Raw genomic sequence first — 18,591 nt, forward strand, 5'->3', positions numbered from 1 at the left:
ATATTTTGAATTTATACCAAATATCAATTATATTGGGCCGCATTGTCACCTGAAATAAGTCAATGGACCGCAGAACCTATTAAATTTCAAGAAAAATAGGTATATTATACTATTACTGCGCCCCTAATAACCGACTGGTACATTTTATTTAGGCAAAGATTCAAAGTTCAAAATACTATTTTTGGAGTGAGAATGACTAGCGGGCCGGACAAAAATCTCAGGCGGGTCGCATGTTGGACATCCCTGGTCTAGGGGTATGATTCTTGCTTAGGTTGCAAGTACCGGACGAGCCCTATAAAGAAGAAGTTTTGGAATTTGGACTAAATATCATAAACATTTATTCTTATAATATCAAGCAAAAAGATGCAACTTCACCGGCTTGTTGGTCTAGGGGTAAGATTCTTGCTTTGGGTGCAAGAGGTCCCGGGTTCAATTCCCGGACGAGCCCTATAAAGAAGATTATTTTGAATTTATACCAAATATCAAAAAGTTATATTCATATAATATGAAGCAGATAAATGAAACTTTATCAGCTCGTTGGTCTAGGGGTATGATTCTTGCTTCGGGTGCAAGAGGTCCCGGGTTCAATTCCCGGACGAGCCCTATAAAGAAGAATATTTTGAATTTATACCAAATATCAATTATATTGGGCCGCATTGTCACCTGAAATAAGTCAATGGGCCGCAGAACCTATTAAATTTCAAGACAAATAGGTATATTATACTATTACTGCGCCCATAATAACCGACTGGTACATTTTATTTAGGCCAAGATTCAAAGTTCAAAATACTATTTTTGGAGTGAAAATGACTAGCGGGCCGGACAAAAATCTCAGGCGGGCCGCATGTTGGACATCCCTGGTCTAGGGGTATGATTCTTGCTTAGGTTGCAAGTCCCGGACGAGCCCTATAAAGAAGAAGTTTTGGAATTTGGACTAAATATCATAAACATTTATTCTTATAATATGAAGCAAAAAGATGCAACTTCATCGGCTCGTTGGTCTAGGGATATGATTCTTGCTTTGGGTGCAAGAGGTCCCGGGTTCAATTCCCGGACGAGCCCTATAAAGAAGATTTTTTTGAATTTATACCAAATATCAAAAAGTTTTATTCATATAATATGAAGCAGATAAATGAATCTTTATCGGCTCGTTGGTCTAGGGGTATGATTCTTGCTTAGGGTGCAAGAGGTCCCGGGTTCAATTCCCGGACGAGCCCTATAAAGAAGAATATTTTGAATTTATACCAAATATCAATTATATTGGGCCGCATTGTCACCTGAAATAAGTCAATGGACCGCAGAACCTATTAAATTTCAAGAAAAATAGGTATATTATACTATTACTGCGCCCCTAATAACCGACTGGTACATTTTATTTAGGCAAAGATTCAAAGTTCAAAATACTATTTTTGGAGTGAGAATGACTAGCGGGCCGGACAAAAATCTCAGGCGGGCCGCATGTTTGACATCCCTGGTTTAGGGGTATGATTCTTGCTTAGGTTGCAAGTCCCGGACGAGCCCTATAAAGAAGAAGTTTTGGAATTTGGACTAAATATCATAAACATTTATTCTTATAATATGAAGCAAAAAGATGCAACTTCACCGGCTCGTTGGTCTGGGGGTATGATTCTTGCTTTGGGTGCAAGAGGTCCCGGGTTCAATTCCCGGACGAGCCCTATAAAGAAGATTATTTTGAATTTATACCAAATATCAAAAAGTTATATTCATATAATATGAAGCAGATAAATGAAACTTTATCGGCTCGTTGGTCTAGGGGTATGATTCTTGCTTAGGGTGCAAGAGGTCCCGGGTTCAATTCCCAGACGAGCCCTATAAAGAAGAATATTTTGAATTTATTCCAAATATCAAAAAGTTATATTCATATAATATGAAGCAGATAAATGAAACTTTATCGGCTCGTTGGTCTAGGGGTATGATTCTTGCTTTGGGTGCAAGAGGTCCCGGGTTCAATTCCCGGACGAGCCCTATAAAGAAGAATATTTTGAATTTATACCAAATATCAATTATATTGGGCCGCATTGTCACCTGAAATAAGTCAATGGGCCGCAGAACCTATTAAATTTCAAGAAAATCAGGTATATTATACTATTACTGCGCCCATAATAACCGACTGGTACATTTTATTTAGGCCAAGATTCAAAGTTCAAAATACTATTTTTGGAGTGAAAATGACTAGCGGGCCGGACAAAAATCTCAGGCGGGCCGCATGTTGGACATCCCTGGTCTAGGGGTATGATTCTTGCTTAGGTTGCAAGTCCCGGACGAGCCCTATAAAGAAGAAGTTTTGGAATTTGGACTAAATATCATAAACATTTATTCTTATAATATGAAGCAAAAAGATGCAACTTCAACGGCTCGTTGGTCTAGGGGTATGATTCTTGCTTTGGGTGCAAGAGGTCCCGGGTTCAATTCCCAGACGAGCCCTATAAAGAAGATTATTTTGAATTTATACCAAATATCAAAAAGTTATATTCATATAATATGAAGCAGATAAATGAAACTTTATCGGCTCGTTGGTCTAGGGGTATGATTCTTGCTTAGGGTGCAAGAGGTCCCGGGTTCAATTCCCGGACGAGCCCTATAAAGAAGAATATTTTGAATTTATACCAAATGTCTATTATATTGGGCCGCATTGTCACCTGAAATAAGTCAATGGGCCGCAGAACCTATTAAATTTCAAGTAAAATAGGTACATTATACTATTACTGCGCCCCTAATAACCGACTGGTACATTTTATTTAGGCCAAGATTCAAAGTTCAAAATACTATTTTTGGAGTGAAAATGACTAGCGGGCCGGACAAAAATCTCAGGCGGGTCGCATGTTGGACATCCCTGGTCTAGGGGTATGATTCTTGCTTAGGTTGCAAGTCCCGGACGAGCCCTATAAAGAAGAAGTTTTGGAATTTGGACTAAATATCATAAACATTTATTCTTATAATATGAAGCAAAACAACTTCACCGGCTCGTTGGTCTGGGGGTATGATTCTTGCTTTGGGTGCAAGAGGTCCCGGGTTCAATTCCCGGACGAGCCCTATAAAGAAGATTATTTTGAATTTATACCAAATATCAAAAAGTTATATTCATATAATATGAAGCAGATAAATGAAACTTTATCGGCTCGTTGGTCTAGGGGTATGATTCTTGCTTAGGGTGCAAGAGGTCCCGGGTTCAATTCCCAGACGAGCCCTATAAAGAAGAATATTTTGAATTTATACCAAATATCAATTATATTGGGCCGCATTGTCACCTGAAATAAGTCAATGGGTCGCAGAACCTTATAAATTTCAAGAAAAATAGGTATATTATACTATTACTGCGCCCCTAATAACCGACTGGTACATTTTATTTAGGCCAAGATTCAAAGTTCAAAATACTATTTTTGGAGTGAAAATGACTAGCGGGCCGGACAAAAATCTCAGGCGGGCCGCATGTTGGACATCCCTGGTCTAGGGGTATGATTCTTGCTTAGGTTGCAAGTCCCGGACGAGCCCTATAAAGAAGAAGTTTTGGAATTTGGACTAAATATCATAAACATTTATTCTTATAATATGAAGCAAAAAGATGCAACTTCACCGGCTCGTTGGTCTAGGGATATGATTCTTGCTTTGGGTGCAAGAGGTCCCGGGTTCAATTCCCGGACGAGCCCTATAAAGAAGAATATTTTGAATTTATACCAAATATCAATTATATTGGGCCGCATTGTCACCTGAAATAAGTCAATGGACCGCAGAACCTATTAAATTTCAATAAAAATAGGTATATTATACTGTTACTGCGCCCCTAATAACCGACTGGTACATTTTATTTAGGCCAAGATTCAAAGTTCAAAATACTATTTTTGGAGTGAAAATGACTAGCGGGCCGGACAAAAATCTCAGGTGGGCCGCATGTTGGACATCCCTGGTCTAGGGGTATGATTCTTGCTTAGGTTGCAAGTCCCGGACGAGCCCTATAAAGAAGAAGTTTTGGAATTTGGACTAAATATCATAAACATTTATTCTTATAATATGAAGCAAAAAGATGCAACTTCACCGGCTCGTTGGTCTAGGGATATGATTCTTGCTTTGGGTGCAAGAGGTCCCGGGTTCAATTCCCGGACGAGCCCTATAAAGAAGAATATTTTGAATTTATACCAAATATCAATTATATTGGGCCGCATTGTCACCTGAAATAAGTCAATGGACCGCAGAACCTATTAAATTTCAAGAAAAATAGGTATATTATACTATTACTGCGCCCCTAATAACCGACTGGTACATTTTATTTAGGCCAAGATTCAAAGTTCAAAATACTATTTTTGGAGTGAAAATGAATAGCGGGCCGGACAAAAATCTCAGGCGGGCCGCATGTTGGACATCCCTGGTCTAGGGGTATGATTCTTGCTTAGGTTGCAAGTCCCGGACGAGCCCTATAAAGAAGAAGTTTTGGAATTTGGACTAAATATCATAAACATTTATTCTTATAATATGAAGCAAAAAGATGCAACTTCACCGGCTCGTTGGTCTAGGGATATGATTCTTGCTTTGGGTGCAAGAGGTCCCGGGTTCAATTCCCGGACGAGCCCTATAAAGAAGAATATTTTGAATTTATACCAAATATCAATTATATTGGGCCGCATTGTCACCTGAAATAAGTCAATGGACCGCAGAACCTATTAAATTTCAAGAAAAATAGGTATATTATACTATTACTGCGCCCCTAATAACCGACTGGTACATTTTATTTAGGCCAAGATTCAAAGTTCAAAATACTATTTTTGGAGTGAAAATGACTAGCGGGCCGGACTAAAATCTCAGGCGGGCCGCATGTTGGACATCCCTGGTCTAGGGGTATGATTCTTGCTTAGGTTGCAAGTCCCGGACGAGCCCTATAAAGAAGAAGTTTTGGAATTTTAGACTAAATATCATAAACATTTATTCTTATAATATGAAGCAAAAAGATGCAACTTCACCGGCTCGTTGGTCTAGGGATATGATTCTTGCTTTGGGTGCAAGAGGTCCCGGGTTCAATTCCCGGACGAGCCCTATAAAGAAGATTTTTTTGAATTTATACCAAATATCAAAAAGATTTATTTATATAATATGAAGCAGATAAATGAAACTTTATCGGCTCGTTGGTCTAGGGGTATGATTCTTGCTTAGGGTGCAAGAGGTCCCGGGTTCAATTCCCGGACGAGCCCTATAAAGAAGAATATTTTGAATTTATACCAAATATCAATTATATTGGGCCGCATTGTCACCTGAAATAAGTCAATGGACCGCAGAACCTATTAAATTTCAAGAAAAATAGGTATATTATACTATTACTGCGCCTTTAATAACCGACTGGTACATTTTATTTAGGCCAAGATTCAAAGTTCAAAATACTATTTTTGGAGTGAAAATGACTAGCGGGCCGGACAAAAATCTCAGGCGGGCCGCATGTTGGACATCCCTGGTCTAGGGGTATGATTCTTGCTTAGGTTGCAAGTCCCGGACGAGCCCTATAAAGAAGAAGTTTTGGAATTTGGACTAAATATCATAAACATTTATTCTTATAATATGAAGCAAAAAGATGCAACTTCAACGGCTCGTTGGTCTAGGGATATGATTCTTGCTTTGGGTGCAAGAGGTCCCGGGTTCAATTCCCGGACGAGCCCTATAAAGAAGATTATTTTGAATTTATACCAAATATCAAAAAGTTATATTCATATAATATGAAGCAGATAAATGAAACTTTATCGGCTCGTTGGTCTAGGGGTATGATTCTTGCTTTGGGTGCAAGAGGTCCCGGGTTCAATTCCCGGACGAGCCCTATAAAGAAGAATATTTTGAATTTATACCAAATATCAATTATATTGGGCCGCATTGTCACCTGAAATAAGTCAATGGGCCGCAGAACCTATTAAATTTCAAGACAAATAGGTATATTATACTATTACTGCGCCCATAATAACCGACTGGTACATTTTATTTAGGCCAAGATTCAAAGTTCAAAATACTATTTTTGGAGTGAAAATGACTAGCGGGCCGGACAAAAATCTCAGGCGGGCCGCATGTTGGACATCCCTGGTCTAGGGGTATGATTCTTGCTTAGGTTGCAAGTCCCGGACGAGCCCTATAAAGAAGAAGTTTTGGAATTTGGACTAAATATCATAAACATTTATTCTTATAATATGAAGCAAAAAGATGCAACTTCATCGGCTCGTTGGTCTAGGGATATGATTCTTGCTTTGGGTGCAAGAGGTCCCGGGTTCAATTCCCGGACGAGCCCTATAAAGAAGATTTTTTTGAATTTATACCAAATATCAAAAAGTTTTATTCATATAATATGAAGCAGATAAATGAATCTTTATCGGCTCGTTGGTCTAGGGGTATGATTCTTGCTTAGGGTGCAAGAGGTCCCGGGTTCAATTCCCGGACGAGCCCTATAAAGAAGAATATTTTGAATTTATACCAAATATCAATTATATTGGGCCGCATTGTCACCTGAAATAAGTCAATGGACCGCAGAACCTATTAAATTTCAAGAAAAATAGGTATATTATACTATTACTGCGCCCCTAATAACCGACTGGTACATTTTATTTAGGCAAAGATTCAAAGTTCAAAATACTATTTTTGGAGTGAGAATGACTAGCGGGCCGGACAAAAATCTCAGGCGGGTCGCATGTTGGACATCCCTGGTCTAGGGGTATGATTCTTGCTTAGGTTGCAAGTCCCGGACGAGCCCTATAAAGAAGAAGTTTTGGAATTTGGACTAAATATCATAAACATTTATTCTTATAATATCAAGCAAAAAGATGCAACTTCACCGGCTTGTTGGTCTAGGGGTAAGATTCTTGCTTTGGGTGCAAGAGGTCCCGGGTTCAATTCCCGGACGAGCCCTATAAAGAAGATTATTTTGAATTTATACCAAATATCAAAAAGTTATATTCATATAATATGAAGCAGATAAATGAAACTTTATCAGCTCGTTGGTCTAGGGGTATGATTCTTGCTTCGGGTGCAAGAGGTCCCGGGTTCAATTCCCGGACGAGCCCTATAAAGAAGAATATTTTGAATTTATACCAAATATCAATTATATTGGGCCGCATTGTCACCTGAAATAAGTCAATGGGCCGCAGAACCTATTAAATTTCAAGACAAATAGGTATATTATACTATTACTGCGCCCATAATAACCGACTGGTACATTTTATTTAGGCCAAGATTCAAAGTTCAAAATACTATTTTTGGAGTGAAAATGACTAGCGGGCCGGACAAAAATCTCAGGCGGGCCGCATGTTGGACATCCCTGGTCTAGGGGTATGATTCTTGCTTAGGTTGCAAGTCCCGGACGAGCCCTATAAAGAAGAAGTTTTGGAATTTGGACTAAATATCATAAACATTTATTCTTATAATATGAAGCAAAAAGATGCAACTTCATCGGCTCGTTGGTCTAGGGATATGATTCTTGCTTTGGGTGCAAGAGGTCCCGGGTTCAATTCCCGGACGAGCCCTATAAAGAAGATTTTTTTGAATTTATACCAAATATCAAAAAGTTTTATTCATATAATATGAAGCAGATAAATGAATCTTTATCGGCTCGTTGGTCTAGGGGTATGATTCTTGCTTAGGGTGCAAGAGGTCCCGGGTTCAATTCCCGGACGAGCCCTATAAAGAAGAATATTTTGAATTTATACCAAATATCAATTATATTGGGCCGCATTGTCACCTGAAATAAGTCAATGGACCGCAGAACCTATTAAATTTCAAGAAAAATAGGTATATTATACTATTACTGCGCCCCTAATAACCGACTGGTACATTTTATTTAGGCAAAGATTCAAAGTTCAAAATACTATTTTTGGAGTGAGAATGACTAGCGGGCCGGACAAAAATCTCAGGCGGGCCGCATGTTTGACATCCCTGGTTTAGGGGTATGATTCTTGCTTAGGTTGCAAGTCCCGGACGAGCCCTATAAAGAAGAAGTTTTGGAATTTGGACTAAATATCATAAACATTTATTCTTATAATATGAAGCAAAAAGATGCAACTTCACCGGCTCGTTGGTCTGGGGGTATGATTCTTGCTTTGGGTGCAAGAGGTCCCGGGTTCAATTCCCGGACGAGCCCTATAAAGAAGATTATTTTGAATTTATACCAAATATCAAAAAGTTATATTCATATAATATGAAGCAGATAAATGAAACTTTATCGGCTCGTTGGTCTAGGGGTATGATTCTTGCTTAGGGTGCAAGAGGTCCCGGGTTCAATTCCCAGACGAGCCCTATAAAGAAGAATATTTTGAATTTATTCCAAATATCAAAAAGTTATATTCATATAATATGAAGCAGATAAATGAAACTTTATCGGCTCGTTGGTCTAGGGGTATGATTCTTGCTTTGGGTGCAAGAGGTCCCGGGTTCAATTCCCGGACGAGCCCTATAAAGAAGAATATTTTGAATTTATACCAAATATCAATTATATTGGGCCGCATTGTCACCTGAAATAAGTCAATGGGCCGCAGAACCTATTAAATTTCAAGAAAATCAGGTATATTATACTATTACTGCGCCCATAATAACCGACTGGTACATTTTATTTAGGCCAAGATTCAAAGTTCAAAATACTATTTTTGGAGTGAAAATGACTAGCGGGCCGGACAAAAATCTCAGGCGGGCCGCATGTTGGACATCCCTGGTCTAGGGGTATGATTCTTGCTTAGGTTGCAAGTCCCGGACGAGCCCTATAAAGAAGAAGTTTTGGAATTTGGACTAAATATCATAAACATTTATTCTTATAATATGAAGCAAAAAGATGCAACTTCAACGGCTCGTTGGTCTAGGGGTATGATTCTTGCTTTGGGTGCAAGAGGTCCCGGGTTCAATTCCCAGACGAGCCCTATAAAGAAGATTTTTTTGAATTTATACCAAATATCAAAAAGTTATATTCATATAATATGAAGCAGATAAATGAAACTTTATCGGCTCGTCGGTCTAGGGGTATGATTCTTGCTTCGGGTGCAAGAGGTCCCGGGTTCAATTCCCGGACGAGCCCTATAAAGAAGAATATTTTGAATTTATACCAAATGTCTATTATATTGGGCCGCATTGTCACCTGAAATAAGTCAATGGGCCGCAGAACCTATTAAATTTCAAGTAAAATAGGTACATTATACTATTACTGCGCCCCTAATAACCGACTGGTACATTTTATTTAGGCCAAGATTCAAAGTTCAAAATACTATTTTTGGAGTGAAAATGACTAGCGGGCCGGACAAAAATCTCAGGCGGGTCGCATGTTGGACATCCCTGGTCTAGGGGTATGATTCTTGCTTAGGTTGCAAGTCCCGGACGAGCCCTATAAAGAAGAAGTTTTGGAATTTGGACTAAATATCATAAACATTTATTCTTATAATATGAAGCAAAACAACTTCACCGGCTCGTTGGTCTGGGGGTATGATTCTTGCTTTGGGTGCAAGAGGTCCCGGGTTCAATTCCCGGACGAGCCCTATAAAGAAGATTATTTTGAATTTATACCAAATATCAAAAAGTTATATTCATATAATATGAAGCAGATAAATGAAACTTTATCGGCTCGTTGGTCTAGGGGTATGATTCTTGCTTAGGGTGCAAGAGGTCCCGGGTTCAATTCCCAGACGAGCCCTATAAAGAAGAATATTTTGAATTTATACCAAATATCAATTATATTGGGCCGCATTGTCACCTGAAATAAGTCAATGGACCGCAGAACCTATTAAATTTCAATAAAAATAGGTATATTATACTGTTACTGCGCCCCTAATAACCGACTGGTACATTTTATTTAGGCCAAGATTCAAAGTTCAAAATACTATTTTTGGAGTGAAAATGACTAGCGGGCCGGACAAAAATCTCAGGTGGGCCGCATGTTGGACATCCCTGGTCTAGGGGTATGATTCTTGCTTAGGTTGCAAGTCCCGGACGAGCCCTATAAAGAAGAAGTTTTGGAATTTGGACTAAATATCATAAACATTTATTCTTATAATATGAAGCAAAAAGATGCAACTTCACCGGCTCGTTGGTCTAGGGATATGATTCTTGCTTTGGGTGCAAGAGGTCCCGGGTTCAATTCCCGGACGAGCCCTATAAAGAAGAATATTTTGAATTTATACCAAATATCAATTATATTGGGCCGCATTGTCACCTGAAATAAGTCAATGGACCGCAGAACCTATTAAATTTCAAGACAAATAGGTATATTATACTATTACTGCGCCCCTAATAACCGACTGGTACATTTTATTTAGGCGAAGATTCAAAGTTCAAAATACTATTTTTGGAGTGAAAATGACTAGCGGGCCGGACAAAAATCTCAGGCGGGCCGCATGTTGGACATCCCTGGTCTAGGGGTATGATTCTTGCTTAGGTTGCAAGTCCCGGACGAGCCCTATAAAGAAGAAGTTTTGTAATTTTAGACTAAATATCATAAACATTTATTCTTATAATATGAAGCAAAAAGATGCAACTTCACCGGCTCGTTGGTCTAGGGATATGATTCTTGCTTTGGGTGCAAGAGGTCCCGGGTTCAATTCCCGGACGAGCCCTATAAAGAAGATTTTTTTGAATTTATACCAAATATCAAAAAGTTTTATTCATATAATATGAAGCAGATAAATGAAACTTTATCGGCTCGTTGGTCTAGGGGTATGATTCTTGCTTAGGGTGCAAGAGGTCCCGGGTTCAATTCCCGGAGGAGCCCTATAAAGAAGAATATTTTGAATTTATACCAAATGTCTATTATATTGGGCCGCATTGTCACCTGAAATAAGTCAATAAATCATAAACATTCAATTCCCGGACGAGCCCTGCAAAGGAGATTATTTTGAATTTATACCAAATATCAAAAAGTTTTATTCATCTAATATGAAGAAAATAAATGAAACTTCATCGGCTCGTTGGTCTAGGGGTATGATTCTTGCTTAGGGTGCAAGAGGTCCTGGGTTCAATTCCCGGACGAGCCCTATGAAGAATAACTTTTTTTTGTAACTTCATTCCAGAAATCAAAAAGTTCTTTCATATCAAATGAAGTGAAGTAGCCGTCAAACAACAAAAAATGCCATAAAATATTTGTTTGTTTTATTATACAGTAAATTTATTAAGAGACTGATTACTCGAAAAATCCTCCATAGGGCTCTCTGAGATTTTGCATGTCAATCTAGTATTCTTTGAACTCCCATTCCATAAAATGCCATTAAAAAAACTATGATTCAAACTTTTTTTACATAGGCGCAAAAAACTAGAATTTTTGGTCTAATAAAACCAATTTTAGCTACGTTCATGCTAATTTTTAGCCTAATTCTGCACGCGATCTGAGACATTGAAGCGCGCCTACTGCTAGGGTAATTCCCAGGCTTGAAGAAAACTCCAACCATGCTGCAATCTGATTGGCCTAAAAAGGTTTTTAAAGCCCTACGTAGGAGTACAATAAATTCATAGAGATCTTAGTTTTAGGTGTTTGACTGCTCCTGAAATGTCAATTACCACAAATTTCAAAACATTCTATAAAGTTTGAAAGGAAAAAAATAACCCACACCGGCTTGTTGGTCTAGGCTAGGGGGTATGATTCTTGCTTCGGGTGGAAGAGGTCTCGGGTTCAATTCCCGGACCAGCACTATAAAGAATAACTGTTTTTGAAACTTCATACCACATAGGAAAACGTTCTTTCATATATTATGAAGTGAAATGTCAATTACCTCAAATTTCAAAACATTCTATAAAGTTTGAAAGGAAAAGCCTAACCCTCAGCGGCGCGTTGGTCTAGGGGTATGAGTCTTGCTTTGGGTGCAAGAGGTCCCGGGATCAATTCCCGGACGAGCCCTATAAAGAAGATTATTTTGAATTTATACCAAATATAAAAAAAGTTTTATTCATATAATATGAAGCAAATAAATGAAACTTCATCGGCTCGTTGGTCTAGGGCTATGATTCTTGCTTCGGGTGCAAGAAGTCCCGGGTTAAATTCCCGGACGAGCCCTGTAAAGAATAACTTTTGTTTGTAACTCGAAACATTGGATGAAGTTTGAACGTAAAGGTGTAATCTCAGAGGCTCGTTGGACTAAGGGTATGATTCTTGCTTAGGGAGCAAGAGGTCCCGGGTTTAATTCCCGGACGAGCACTATAAAAAAATAACTGTTTTTGAATCTTCATACCACCTAAGAAAACGTACTTTCATATAATATGAAGTGAAATGTCAAATACGTCAAATGCCGGACGAGCCCTATAAAAAATAACTGTTTTTGAATCTACATAGCACATAAGAAAACGTAGTTTCATATAATATGAAGTGAAATGTCAAAAAATTCTATAAAGTATGAAGGCAAAAGACTAAACCTCAGCCGCTCGTTGGTATAGGAGTGGGATGTCCAGCCTTTTATTATATTGGGCCGCATTGTCACCTGAAATAAGTCAATGGGCCGCAGAACCTATTAAAATTCAAGAAAAATAGGTATATTATACTATTACTGCCCCCCTAATAACCGACTGGTACATTTTATTTAGGCCAAGAGTCAAAGTTCAAAATACTATTTTTGGAGTGAAAATGACTAGCGGGCCGCACAAAAATCTCAGGCGGGCCGCATGTTGGACATCCCTGGTCTAGGGGTATGATTCTTGCTTAGGTTGCAAGTCCCGGACGAGCCCAATAAAGAAGAAGTTTTGGAATTTGGACTAAATATCATAAAGATTTATTCTTAGAATATGAAGCAAAAAGATGCAACTTCACCGGCTCGTTGGTGTAGGACTCTAGGGTTATGATTCTTGCTTTGGGTGCAAAAGTTCCCGGGTTCAATTCTCGGACGAGCGCTATAAAGAAGATTATTTTGAATTTATACCATATAAAAAAGTTTTATTCCTGTAATATGAAGCAAATAAATGAAACTTCATCGGCTCGTTGGTCTAGGAGTATGATTCTTGCTTAGGGTGCAAGAGGTCCCGGGTTCAATTCCCGGACGAGCCCTATAAAAAATAACTGTTTTTGAATCTTCATACCACATAAGAAAACGTACTTTCATATAATATGAAGTGAAATTTGGAATGCATCATATGTCTAAAAATTCTATAAAGTATGAAAGCAAAAGACTAAACCTCAGCCGCTCGTTCGTTTAGGAGAGGGATGTCCAGCCTTTTATTATATTGGGCCGCATTGTCACCTGAAATAAGTCAATGGGCCGCAGAACCTATTAAATTTCAAGAAAAATGGGAATACTATACTATTACTGCGTCCCTAATGGCCGACTGTTACATTTTAATTAGGCCAAGATTCAAAGTTCAAAATATTAGTTTTGGAGTGAAAATGACTAGCGGGCCGGACAAAAATCTCAGGCGTCCGCATGCTGGACATCCCTGGTCTAGGGGTATGGTTCTTGCTTAGGTTGCAAGTCCCGGACGAGCCCTATAAAGAAGAAGTTTCGGATCTTTAGACTAAATATCATAAACATTTATTCTTATAATATGAAGCAAAAAGACGCAACTTCACCGGCTCGTTGGTGTAGGGATATGATTCTTGCTTTGGGTGCAAGAGGTCCCGGGTACAATTCCCGGACGAGCCCTATAAAGAAGAATATTTTGATTTTATACCAAATATATTATATTGTTATTATAATATAATATTATATTATATTATATATTATAATATTATATTGGGCCGCATTGTCACCTGAAATAAGTCAATGGGCCGCAGAACCTATTAAATTTCAAGAAAAATAGGTATACTATACTATTACTGCGCCCCTAATAACCGACTGGTACATTTTATTTAGGCCAAGATTCAAAGTTCAAAATACTAGTTTTGGAGTGAAAATGACTAGCGGGCCGCACAAAAATCTCAGGCGGGCCGCATGTTGGACATCTTAGGTCTAGGGATATGATTCTTGCTTAGGTTGCAAGTCTCGGACGAGCCCTATAAAGAAGAAGTTTCGGAATTTTATACTAAATATCATAAACATTTATTCGTATAATATGAAGCAAAAAGATGCAACTTCACCGGCTCGTTGGTCTAGGGGTATGATTCTTGCTTTGGGTGCAAGAGGTCCCGTGTTCAATTCCCGGACGAGCCCTATAAAGAAGATTATTTTGAATTTATACCAAATATCAAAAAGTTTTATGGTTATAATATGAAGCAAATAAATCAAACTTCATCGGCTCGTTGGTCTAGGGGTATGATTCTTGCTTTGGGTGCAAGAGGTTCCGGGTTCAATTCCCGGACGAGCCCTATACAGAAGATTATTTTGAATTTATACCAAATATCAAAAAGTTTCATTCATGTAATATGAAGCAAATAAATGAAACTTCTTTCGTACTTCGTACTTTCATATAATATGAAGTGAAATGTCAAATACATCAAATGTCAAAATATTCTATACAGTATGAAGGGAAAAGACTTAACCTCTGCCGCTCGTTGGTCTAGGACAGTGATGTCCAGCCTTTTATTATATTGGTCACCTGAAATAAGTCAATGGGCCGCAGAACCTATTAAATTTCAAGAAATTTAGGTATATTATACTATTACTGCACCCCTAATAACCGACTGGTACATTTTATTTAGGCCAAGATTCAAAGTTCAAAATACTATTTTTGGAGTGAAAATGACTAGCGGGCCGGACAAAAATCTCAGGCGGGCCGCATGTTGGACATCCCTGGTCTAGGGGTATGATTCTTGCTTTGGGTGCAAGAGGTCCCGGGTTCAACTCCCGGACGAGCCCTATAAAGAAGATTATTTTGAATTTATACCAAATATAAAAAAAGTTTTATTCATATAATATGAAGCAAATAAATGAAACTTCATCGGCTCGTTGGTCTAGGGGTATGATTCTTGCTTCGGGTGCAAGAGGTCCAGGGTTTAATTCCCGGACGAGCCCTATAAAGAAGATTATTTTGAATTTATACCAAATATCAAAAAGTTTTATTTATGTAATATGAAGCAAAAAGATACAACTTCACCGGCTCGTTGGTTTAGGGATATGATTCTTTCTTAGGGTGTAAGAGGTCCTGGTTTCAATTCCCGGACGAGCTCTATAAAGAATAAGTTTTGTTTGTAATTCGAAACATTGGATAAAGTTTGAACATCCCTGGTCTAGGGGTATGATTCTTGCTTAGGTTGCAAGTCCCGGACGAGCCCTATAAAGAAGAAGTTTTGTAATTTTAGACTAAATATCATAAACATTTATTCTTATAATATGAAGCAAAAAGATGCAACTTCACCGGCTCGTTGGTCTAGGGGTATGATTCTTGCTTTGGGTGCAAGAGGTCCCGGGTACAATTCCCGGACGAGCCCTATAAAGAAGAATATTTTGATTTTATACCAAATATATTATATTGTTATTATAATATAATATTATATTATATTATATATTATAATATTATATTGGGCCGCATTGTCACCTGAAATAAGTCAATGGGCCGCAGAACCTATTAAATTTCAAGAAAAATAGGTATACTATACTATTACTGCGCCCCTAATAACCGACTGGTACATTTTATTTAGGCCAAGATTCAAAGTTCAAAATACTAGTTTTGGAGTGAAAATGACTAGCGGGCCGCACAAAAATCTCAGGCGGGCCGCATGTTGGACATCTTAGGTCTAGGGATATGATTCTTGCTTAGGTTGCAAGTCCCGGACGAGCCCTATAAAGAAGAAGTTTTGTAATTTTAGACTAAATATCATAAAGATTTATTGTTATAATATGAAGCAAAAATATGAAACTTCATCGGCTCGTGCCCTTTAAAGAAGATTTTTTTGAATTTATACCAAATATCAAAAAGTTTTATTCATATAATATGAAGCAAATAAATGAAACTCTATCGGCTCGTTGGTCTAGGGGTATGATTCTTGCTTTGGGTGCAAGAGGTCCCGGGTTCAATTCCCGGACGAGCCCTATAAAGAAGATTATTTTGAATTTATACCAAATATCAATTATATGTGGCCGCATTGTCACCTGAAATAAGTCAATGGGCCGCAGAACCTATTAAATTTCAAGAAAAATAGGTATATTATACTATTACTGCGCCCCTAATAACCGACTGGTACATTTTATTTAGGCCAAGATTCAAAGTTCAAAATACTATTTTTGGAGTGAAAATGACTAGCGGGCCGCACAAAAATCTCAGGCGGGCCGCAAGTTGGACATCCCTGGTCTAGGGGTTTGATTCTTGCTTAGGTTGCAAGTCCCGGGCAAGACCCATATAATAAGAAGTTTTGGAATTTGGACTAAATATCATAAACATTTATTCTTATAATATGAAGCAAAAAGATGCAACTTCACCGGCTCGTTGGTCTAGGGGTATGATTCTTGCTTTGGGTGCAAGAGGTCCCGGGTTCAATTCCCGGACGAGACCTATAAAGAAGATTATTTTGAATTTATACCAAATATCAAAAAGTTTTATTCTTATAATATGAAGCAAATAAATGAAACTTCATCGGCTAGTTGGTCTAGGGCAGTGTTTCTCAAAGTTTTTTTCCGATTCCTCCCTTACCAACCAAAACACCGTCAATTCCTCCCCCCAAAAAATCAAAAAAAATAATTTCCAAAATTTTACACTACCTGAATATTGTACCTGGATGATGTCTTTTGAAGATTTATCTTAGGAATAAAATTCAAAATTGCAAAAGCACGCTCTCACAAAATAACCAAACAAATCGTTGCTCATTGTTAGTGAGAACCGTGAGCCTCATGTTGAGAAGTTAATAAAGAAAATCGAGGAGAAAAGCGTGTGAATTTTGCTCGAAGGTCTCCGCAAATATCGTGTGTTCCTCTTTTTTTCATCACTAGCTTATTAGCTAGTTCTATAAGTACCTTACTAACAATAAAGAGAAAACAATAGCCATTATGAACCAAACAGACATGTTTATAACGTCAGTCACTGCAGTTAAGGAGCTTGTCCTCGCGCACTATTGTAGACATCTAAACAACCTCTTCGAGAGGATTTTTTTGTTACACATAAAATTAAAAATTTAAAGTTTTTTTCATATACAGTTTTTCCTCCCCAATTCCTCCCTAGAGAAAATTTCCTCCCTGGAATTAAAAATTCCCCCTTTAGTGAGCCAAGTGGCCCGGTTTGAGAAGCACTGGTCTAGGGGTATGATTCTTGCTTTGGGTGCAAGAGGTCTCGGGTTCAATTCCCGGACGAGCCCTATAAAGAAGATTATTTTGAATTTATACCAAATATCAAAAAGTTTCATTCATGTAATATGAAGCAAATAAATCCAACTTCTTTCGTACTTCGTACTTTCATATAATATGAAGTGAAATGTCAAATACATCAAATGCCAAATATTCTATAAAATATGAAGGGAAAGGACTTAACCTCTGCCGCTCGTTGGTCTAGGACAGTGATGTCCAGCCTTTTATTATATTGGTCACCTGAAATAAGTCAATGGGCCGTAGAACCTATTAAATTTCAAGAAAAATAGGTATGGTATACTATTACTGCCCCCCTAATAACCGACGGGTACATTTTATTTAGGCCAAGATTCAAAGTTCAAAATACTAGTTTTGGAGTGAAAATGATTAACGGGCCGCACAAAAATCTCCGGCCGGCCGCAAATAAACGAAACTTTATCGGCTCGTTGGTCTAGGGGTATGATTCTTGCTTAGGGTGCAAGAGGTCCCGGGTTCAATTCCCGGACGAGCCCTATAAAGAAGATTATTTTGAATTTATACCAAATATCAATTATATGGGGCCGCATTGTCACCTGAAATAAGTCAATGGGCCGCAGAACCTATTAAATTTCAAGAAAAATAGGTATACTATACTATTACTGCGCCCCTAATAACCGACTGGTACATTTTATTTAGTCCAAGATTCAAAGTTCAAAATACTAGTTTTGGAGTGAAAATGACTAGCGGGCCGCACAAAAATCTCAGGCGGGCCGCATGTTGGACATCCCTGGTCTAGGGGTATGATTCTTGCTTAGGTTGCAAGTCCCGGACGAACCTTATAAAGAAGAAGTTTTGTAATTTTAGACTAAATATCATAAAGATTTATTGTTATAATATGAAGCAAAAATATGAAACTTCATCGGCTCGTGCCCTTTAAAGAAGATTTTTTTGAATTTATACCAAATATCAAAAAGTTTTATTCATATAATATGAAGCAAATAAATGAAACTTTATCGGCTCGTTGGTCTAGGGGTATGATTCTTGCTTAGGGTTCAAGAGGTCCCGGGTTCAATTTCCTGACGAGCCCTATAAAGAAGAATATTTTGAATTTATACCAAATATCAATTATATGTGGCCGCATTGTCACCTGAAATAAGTCAATGGACCGCAGAACCTATTAAATTTCAAGAAAAATAGATATACTATACTATTACTGCGCCCCTAATAACCGACTGGTACATTTCCTTTAGGCCAAGGTTCAAAGTTCAAAATACTAGTTTTAGAGTAAAAATGACTAGCGGGCCGCACAAAAATCTCAGGCGGGCCGCATGTTGGACATCCCAGGTCTAGGGGTATGATTCTTGCTTAGGTTGCAAGTCCCGGACGAGACTTATAAAGAAGAAGTTTCGGAATTTTATACTAAATATCATAAAGATTTATTGTTATAATATGAAACAAAAATATGAAACTT

The 18,591-nt window shown here is 38.1% G+C and overlaps 22 non-coding genes across 22 annotated transcripts; all 22 read left to right on the top strand.

The window, feature by feature from the left end:
* Positions 1-531: 531 nt before the first annotated feature.
* Positions 532-603, top strand: Trnap-cgg (transfer RNA proline (anticodon CGG)). Its single transcript has one exon. It is a non-coding gene; the product is annotated as a tRNA-Pro (tRNA).
* Positions 604-1,145: 542 nt separating this feature from the next.
* Trnap-agg (transfer RNA proline (anticodon AGG)) lies at positions 1,146-1,217 on the top strand. The gene has a single exon. It is a non-coding gene; the product is annotated as a tRNA-Pro (tRNA).
* A 542-nt stretch (positions 1,218-1,759) lies between these two features.
* On the top strand, positions 1,760-1,831 carry Trnap-agg (transfer RNA proline (anticodon AGG)). The gene has a single exon. It is a non-coding gene; the product is annotated as a tRNA-Pro (tRNA).
* Positions 1,832-1,914: 83 nt separating this feature from the next.
* Positions 1,915-1,986, top strand: Trnap-ugg (transfer RNA proline (anticodon UGG)). The gene has a single exon. It is a non-coding gene; the product is annotated as a tRNA-Pro (tRNA).
* A 542-nt stretch (positions 1,987-2,528) lies between these two features.
* Positions 2,529-2,600, top strand: Trnap-agg (transfer RNA proline (anticodon AGG)). Its single transcript has one exon. It is a non-coding gene; the product is annotated as a tRNA-Pro (tRNA).
* A 537-nt stretch (positions 2,601-3,137) lies between these two features.
* On the top strand, positions 3,138-3,209 carry Trnap-agg (transfer RNA proline (anticodon AGG)). Its single transcript has one exon. It is a non-coding gene; the product is annotated as a tRNA-Pro (tRNA).
* A 1,920-nt stretch (positions 3,210-5,129) lies between these two features.
* On the top strand, positions 5,130-5,201 carry Trnap-agg (transfer RNA proline (anticodon AGG)). The gene has a single exon. It is a non-coding gene; the product is annotated as a tRNA-Pro (tRNA).
* Positions 5,202-5,743: 542 nt separating this feature from the next.
* Positions 5,744-5,815, top strand: Trnap-ugg (transfer RNA proline (anticodon UGG)). The gene has a single exon. It is a non-coding gene; the product is annotated as a tRNA-Pro (tRNA).
* Positions 5,816-6,357: 542 nt separating this feature from the next.
* On the top strand, positions 6,358-6,429 carry Trnap-agg (transfer RNA proline (anticodon AGG)). The gene has a single exon. It is a non-coding gene; the product is annotated as a tRNA-Pro (tRNA).
* A 542-nt stretch (positions 6,430-6,971) lies between these two features.
* Positions 6,972-7,043, top strand: Trnap-cgg (transfer RNA proline (anticodon CGG)). The gene has a single exon. It is a non-coding gene; the product is annotated as a tRNA-Pro (tRNA).
* Positions 7,044-7,585: 542 nt separating this feature from the next.
* Positions 7,586-7,657, top strand: Trnap-agg (transfer RNA proline (anticodon AGG)). The gene has a single exon. It is a non-coding gene; the product is annotated as a tRNA-Pro (tRNA).
* A 542-nt stretch (positions 7,658-8,199) lies between these two features.
* On the top strand, positions 8,200-8,271 carry Trnap-agg (transfer RNA proline (anticodon AGG)). Its single transcript has one exon. It is a non-coding gene; the product is annotated as a tRNA-Pro (tRNA).
* An 83-nt stretch (positions 8,272-8,354) lies between these two features.
* Positions 8,355-8,426, top strand: Trnap-ugg (transfer RNA proline (anticodon UGG)). Its single transcript has one exon. It is a non-coding gene; the product is annotated as a tRNA-Pro (tRNA).
* A 542-nt stretch (positions 8,427-8,968) lies between these two features.
* Trnap-cgg (transfer RNA proline (anticodon CGG)) lies at positions 8,969-9,040 on the top strand. Its single transcript has one exon. It is a non-coding gene; the product is annotated as a tRNA-Pro (tRNA).
* A 537-nt stretch (positions 9,041-9,577) lies between these two features.
* On the top strand, positions 9,578-9,649 carry Trnap-agg (transfer RNA proline (anticodon AGG)). The gene has a single exon. It is a non-coding gene; the product is annotated as a tRNA-Pro (tRNA).
* A 1,002-nt stretch (positions 9,650-10,651) lies between these two features.
* On the top strand, positions 10,652-10,723 carry Trnap-agg (transfer RNA proline (anticodon AGG)). Its single transcript has one exon. It is a non-coding gene; the product is annotated as a tRNA-Pro (tRNA).
* Positions 10,724-10,913: 190 nt separating this feature from the next.
* On the top strand, positions 10,914-10,985 carry Trnap-agg (transfer RNA proline (anticodon AGG)). The gene has a single exon. It is a non-coding gene; the product is annotated as a tRNA-Pro (tRNA).
* A 1,922-nt stretch (positions 10,986-12,907) lies between these two features.
* Positions 12,908-12,979, top strand: Trnap-agg (transfer RNA proline (anticodon AGG)). The gene has a single exon. It is a non-coding gene; the product is annotated as a tRNA-Pro (tRNA).
* Positions 12,980-14,161: 1,182 nt separating this feature from the next.
* On the top strand, positions 14,162-14,233 carry Trnap-ugg (transfer RNA proline (anticodon UGG)). The gene has a single exon. It is a non-coding gene; the product is annotated as a tRNA-Pro (tRNA).
* Positions 14,234-14,807: 574 nt separating this feature from the next.
* Trnap-cgg (transfer RNA proline (anticodon CGG)) lies at positions 14,808-14,879 on the top strand. The gene has a single exon. It is a non-coding gene; the product is annotated as a tRNA-Pro (tRNA).
* A 945-nt stretch (positions 14,880-15,824) lies between these two features.
* On the top strand, positions 15,825-15,896 carry Trnap-ugg (transfer RNA proline (anticodon UGG)). The gene has a single exon. It is a non-coding gene; the product is annotated as a tRNA-Pro (tRNA).
* Positions 15,897-17,581: 1,685 nt separating this feature from the next.
* Positions 17,582-17,653, top strand: Trnap-agg (transfer RNA proline (anticodon AGG)). Its single transcript has one exon. It is a non-coding gene; the product is annotated as a tRNA-Pro (tRNA).
* The last annotated feature ends 938 nt before the right edge of the window (positions 17,654-18,591 follow it).

Source organism: Clavelina lepadiformis, chromosome 7 (genome assembly GCF_947623445.1).
Source record: "Clavelina lepadiformis chromosome 7, kaClaLepa1.1, whole genome shotgun sequence".
NCBI classification, from domain to species: Eukaryota; Metazoa; Chordata; class Ascidiacea; order Aplousobranchia; family Clavelinidae; genus Clavelina; species Clavelina lepadiformis.